The sequence below is a fragment of the Ochotona curzoniae genome, unplaced genomic scaffold (genome assembly GCF_017591425.1).
Source record: "Ochotona curzoniae isolate NIBS_2020 unplaced genomic scaffold, NIBS_Ocur_1.0 scaffold_4505, whole genome shotgun sequence".
Lineage (NCBI taxonomy): Eukaryota > Metazoa > Chordata > Mammalia > Lagomorpha > Ochotonidae > Ochotona > Ochotona curzoniae.
Window position 1 is genome coordinate 17,877,191 of NW_024467118.1, and position 6,671 is coordinate 17,883,861.

General features: G+C 34.6%; 1 non-coding gene across 1 annotated transcript; it reads right to left on the reverse strand.

Annotated features, from left to right (window-relative positions):
* Positions 1 to 1,090: 1,090 nt before the first annotated feature.
* Positions 1,091 to 1,197, reverse strand: LOC121146901. Its single transcript, XR_005882280.1, has one exon. It is a non-coding gene; the product is annotated as a U6 spliceosomal RNA (small nuclear RNA).
* Positions 1,198 to 6,671: the final 5,474 nt, after the last annotated feature.

Consider the following 6,671-nt stretch of genomic DNA (forward strand, 5'->3'; position numbering starts at 1 on the left):
CAGCAGCATTATAAACTCTAAAAAAAAAAGTCAAGATGTTACTTAAAGTATCAAACATACCACATCCACCGTTAACATTTATTAACATTATTTTATTAACATTACTTATTAGCATTATTAACATTTAATGCAGTTATAGGAAATCTCTTTTATGGCCTCTTATTTTTACAATTGTTTTGATACATAAACTTTTGTAGTGTTGTTTCATGGTCTCTTAATATGTTTCAATCTCACTGATACCGGTACTTTGGTAAAAAAAAAAAATAGTTGTGCAGAAACATGATGATCTATTCTTCATTCAGATTCAAAATCTGAAGATAAGCACTATGATATTATACAAGAAAATTTGCCAGAGAAACACATTATATGTCCCCGGCAATAACCATTTAATAATCCAATTTATACATCTTATCTTCCAGTTTTGTGGTTCTTCTCAGTCAAGCCATTTGCATTTACTTAAGCACAGTTATTTTAATCTACATAATTAAATGTTTTCATATACAATGTAATTGTGTAATTTAATTAACCCTTGATTAATTTTTAATATTATTATGCTGTTAATTTTCTACATTTTTCTAACTTATTGGAGTACCCCTACCAAAAAATTATTAAAATTAATAATAAATATGGTTTTTAAAGTACACATAGAAATATTTTTGCTTTGTGGCTGTTTCATAAGCTTCAAATCTTGAGTCTCATAACTAACTTTAACTTTCTTTACGACTTAATTTCCATGTAGATAGAGTAAGAGAATAAAAAAAGTAAATTATATATTAGCTTTGATTATTTAAAACTTTTTCAACACCAGCACTACAAAGTAATTGTTGCCTTTGAAATTCACATGAATTTTATGACGTATTTTTTTAATTTGAAGGGCATTCATGTCTTCACAAATTTAGTGCATTACCATCACGTCATAACACTCACAGCGCACCTGTTACTGATTACCTGCGTTGTGCAAATATTACATATTTGTAATAAAAGAAAATAGATGGAGGTAATTTCACATAAATAATTTACTATTATCTCTCCCTCATCTAGCCTGTAATTCATAGGTTAGAGAACAGAGAGAAGTTTCATGTATTTTCAGAAAATACAGCAAATTTTCATACATTTTTATGTCATCCTTTTGCAGGGGCTGTATTAATCTTCACTGTATTATTCTATTTTTGGTATATGTGGTACAAAATTGAATACTAAACTGCTTATATTGTGAGAACCAAAGATAATTTTTCTTTCTCCACAGGGGCATAAGGAAAATATTGCACTGTATTTTGACTGCTTGATTTAGAGAAATCAATATACCTATTTTGTGTATTACAGAACACACATGATATATATCGCTATTCATTAAATATAGCAAATGACTTCACAGTTGCTTCAGGCAAGCAAGAAGTGACATCTCAGATGTGAGCTGTCACAACTAAACTTCTTACACAGCTAGTGTTGCTAGGTCTATAGAGGTATAGCATCACAATCATGGACATTTGGACCAATGTATCAGAACTGAGATCCCATAAGCTAGTCCACACACTAAAACACGCTAGTCTTTGACAAACGATCTAAAATCAAGCCTTAGAGAAAGGTCTGGCTCATCTCTATTTGCTTTTTCAAAGTTTAACAGTAGCTTTCCTGGAGCCATTTCAAGGAGTCTGCCTTTGACTGTTAGTCTCATGATCGTTGTTCCATGTAACATCTTATCGTCCTGCTAAATCCTCAGTTTTATTAAATTACTTCATAAAACCAAGTGATGAATTAATTTCTTAACATTTCTTTATTTTAATGGAAAGACAGATTTACAGAGAGTGGAGAGACAGAACTTCCATCCTCTGGTTCATTCACAAAGCTGCCTAAAATGCTATGAGTTGACCGCTCCAAAACCAGGAGCCAGGAGAATCTTCCAAATCTCCCACATGGGTATTAGGGTGTGAGGCCTTAGGCCATCCACTGCTGCTTCCCTGGGCAATACACAGGGAGCTGAATAGGAAGTGGAGCAGTCAGGACAAGAAATGACACCTATGTCGGATTTCATCACTTGCAAGAGGAGGGTTAACCAATTGAACCATTAAGCCAGACATGATGGATTAATAATTTTACACGAAAAGGCACTCAATCCATTCTGATTGGTTTAGAGTTAGCTTGACTCTAGGGTCTACCATAATTTTTGGTTGTTTTTTTGACAATAAATGAGTTATCTTAAGACTCAAAACACCATTCTTACGAAAATTTGGCTCAAACTCAAGGGAATAAACCAGCACATACAGGTTTTAATTTTATCAAAATTTCCTTTCAATATAATTGACTTGAAGACTGACCCTGTATTTCCCCATTCTTCACTTGTTTGACGCCTATCCCCAAAGTGAGAAAATCAGCTCCGGATTTATGACACTGCAGTGCTTAGCTAAACAAAAGAGGTTGTATTATTAAGAAAGGAAAACCAACTTCAATTTCAGAAATGACTTTCAATTGGATACAGCATTCCACTTAAATCATAAAACAGTAAAATTGTAAGACCATATTTCAACGTTTCCTGTCACAAACATCCAGATTTAGAGATAAATAGAAAAATAGCATGTAAATATTAAGATACATACATATATATATATATTCATATTATATACTCTTATAGTGGCAATAAAACTAATTTTAAAATAACAACATTTAAAATATGGCAGATATTTCCCCTCTTTATTTTGTATTTTATTATTACATTCTAATGAGAATGTTATCATCTTGGTCTCTCTCACAGATTCTGTCTTGGTATTGATTTTCAAATACAAGATTAATAAAAAGAGCAGTAAATTACAAGGGAAAAAGAAAACAAAAATGTATACAAAATAAGTTTGTTCAGAAATCTTTCAGTCCCACTGAACTCTACGCAATATTCCTCCTACATTTGCAGTTGGATGCCTTGACTAATATACCTCTAATTTGCTGGTGGATGCTGGTGGTTGCTGATGGATGAATAGCATGGAAGCTGACCAAGAATGAGGCAACTAATTAGAAGAAGCAAACCCTGCCTGCTCCCTGGATATGCAGAAAAGAACGGGTGGCATGTTTTTACATTTAAAGAGTTAACCAAGTAATTCACATATTTCCACTCGCTGAAAAACGAAGGATATTTCAATCATCCTTATGTCCCAATTCTTTCAGCCAACTTCTGTCAGAATCCATATGAGATTGAGAAGAACATGTGCAAATTGGGAGAACTTCCCAATGTTTTCCGCAGTAAAAATGTACAGACAAATTCTAAGTGAAGAGTGTTTTCAGCTATAAAAATTAAAGGACTTAAGGAACACTTAATACAGACTTTATGGACAAATCCGTTTAAGTAAATTGAAATCCAAAGATAAAACAAAAAGAAGCAAAAAAAAAAAAAAATTCCAAGCACAAAAGTTTCCTTTCATGATAAATTTTCAAGTAAAAACAGTGTTGGGGTTAAAAATAAAGCTAATGTGTCAGAATTTAGAGAACACAATTGCAGAATATTAAATGAAATCAATAGATCCTATATTATGTTTTCTAATCCCTTCGTAATTCCTACGATTAATTGCATCCCTGACATAGAAAAGATGAAATTTTACATTCATGTCTCTTTCTCAACATTTTTCAAGTCATCATGAACAGAAAAAAATGCAGAATAATTTGGCCTTGGCATTTCAAAATGGTTACTCAAAATTCACTCATCTCTTTTTCTTTGTGAACAGATTTTATCTGATTTGGTATATATATATATATTTTTAATTTTGAAGATTTATTTTTATTAGAAAGGCAGATGTGCAAAGAAAATGGGATACACAAAGATCTTCCACCTGCTGACTCACTCCTCAAATAGCTGCAATGACTGAGCTGAGCTTTTCTGAAGCCAGGAGCCAGGAGCCTCCTCCAAGTCCCCCACATAGGTGCAAGGTCCCAAGGAACTGGGCCACCCTCAGGGCCCTTCCAGGCCATAAGCATAGAGAGCTGGATGAAAAGTAGGACAGCCATGAGAGGAACTGCGGGCACATGGCGTGTCAATACTTGTAGGCAAATGTCAACCTGTTGAGCTATCATGACAGTTCCAAATTATGTACTTTAAAATTTTCTCCCATGATTCAATATTAACAGCTTTTCCATAATGAAAAATTCTTCTTTTAGACAAGCTTGATAAATGATGACATTTATATAAGAGAAGCCATATATTTTAAAAGGAGAGAGGAGAAACAGACTTAAAATAGAATTAGCATTTATTTGACAATTATTTGACACTGTGCGGATGAAATAGAGACTGACAGATTCTACGCAGTTATGGTTCTGGCTTTGGAGTGTGGTTTTGTGAATATTTTCTGAAAACATGTTTTTCTAAAATTTTTTTTTGTGTTATATTTTTGTGATCATACAGTTGCTTTTCTTGAACTCACCTTTGTCTCCAATGTTTTCTTTCTCAATTTAAAGCTGTCCCCTGTTATGTGCACAGCTGCCACTTACGATGCTTCATGTTTGTCATATGCCCTGAACATTTCCTTTGCCAGTTTCCAAGTCTCAGCATCTCTGCTCCATCTGGGAGGTAATTTTTTCTATGCTAATTGCCTCAAAGATTGTTAGCTTCAATTTTTTTGCCTGTTAATTTAGTTATTTCCTTCTTTCACTCCATTTAAAATCAAGAATTCAATACTCCCCTCATTAAATATTTCACCAGTTACCTAATAAAAAGCAACACAGGCATGTCACTGCATGCCAACATTGCACTGCTCATATCTATTTTCCCACCACATCTATATTCCCAGCGAGAAACGGTGCTACTACGCATTGCTCTTTCCCTCATTTGCTTCTAGATTATATATTCATATATTTGAAAACATGGACAGGGAAACAGGAACATACAGAAAAGAAAGACTCCAGATCTACCAAGTGGATCATGAACGATCTAATATTTGGAAATTGTCTCCTTATAGCTCTTGCGCCTGGCGGGGGCCCAACTATGAACCCCATGTTACATTTTTTTCCCTGTCAAGTCAGAAAACAGCTGCATAAGAAATGGAGTAGATATAGCTTTCCGTGGCAGTTCCATATGGCATGCCAGCTGAACTATGCAAAATGCCACCCCCAGTGTTACTACCGTGATTACCACAGTGCAAATACACAAACACACATAAACACATACAAACACATACATCCAAGCCTAAGTCAACACAAGTTGCTCAATTTCCACTGCACTTTTTCAAATGTATTTAATTCAACTGTTCACATACTCGTATCAGAAAAATCCATCGGGCAGAAGAGCATGCTTTCTTCATCCATTTCTCTTTCAAGTGGCATCTAGATTGTTCCCATGTTGTCATTCTGTGTATTGTGCTTATATAAATACAAGTTTTCAGGTCACTTGCTTATACACAGATTTCACTTAATTACTTATATTCTCAGGAATGGGATTGCTGGGCCACACAGTAGGTTTATTTTCATTTTGTTAGAACTCTCTATACTGACTTTCATAGTAGCTGCACTAGCCACACTGCCACCAATAAAGGACTAAGTCACAATTTCCCTATATCCATTCCAGCAAATGTGGTGGGATGCCAGCCATTCTCACCAGAGGTAGGTGGATGTTTCTTGTGGTTTTATTTGTATTCACAGGAAGCCTGAGTATTTTGTATGTCCATTCTCTATTTGAATTTGTTAATTTGAAAAATGTCTGATCATTTCCTTCATGTATGGAATCTCAGGGTTGTTTATGTCGCTGTCACTGAGTTTCTGAAGCTCTTAGTAAATTCTGGCTATTAGTGTCCTATCTGTTGTGTATTATTCGAATGTTCTCTTCTGTTGGTGGTTTCTTTATTTTTTTGATCATTCCCTTTGCTGTACAGAAACTCTCTCACTTTTTTAAAGATGTATTTTAGTTTTTATTGGAAAGGAAAAATTACAGAGAGTTGGAGAGATGGAAAGACCTTCTGTCCACTGGTTCTCTCCCCAAGTGCTGCAATGGCTGGAGCTGAGCCCATCCCAAGCCAGGAGCCAGGAGCTTCTCCCAGGTCTCTCACACAGGTTCAGGGTCTCAAGGCTTTGGGCTTTCCTCTGCAACTTCCTCAGGCCATAAGGAAGGAGTTGGATGGGAAGTGGAGAAACCGGGTCACAAACTGGTACCTATAGGGGACCCTGGTAGATCCAAGAGAAGGATGCACTCACTAGGATTTACTCACTAGCATTTATCGCTCTGTGCCCAGAAGCTGTCAATTGACTCATAAGGATAAATAATAAAAACTACTTACAAATTTGGCATGACCTGTTTTTCAACTACTTTAATTTTTTAATTTAGACTTTTATAATAAAAGAAAAAAATTGTAAATCATGTAACCTTCTTTACCAAATAATACATCTTGATTTGAAATCTTGCAGGAAGAGAGGGTACAAAGATCAAAGAAATAACTAATTAATAGCAGAAGTAGAATTTTGTCATTATGACTTCGAGCTTGATAAAAAGCTATGATTTTATTATTTCTTTTTAAACTAAATATGAAGTTTCCAATTTCTTTCAAGATGCCAGTTGCACCTCTATATTTTGGCTTTAAGTCTCATATTTTCTCAATTCAAGTCTTAATTATATTTCTTATCACTTGATGATGCAGTATCTGTTATCCAGTCAAGTTGTCTACTCATAATTTCACAAATGAAAATAAATAAAAAAGGCAAACCTA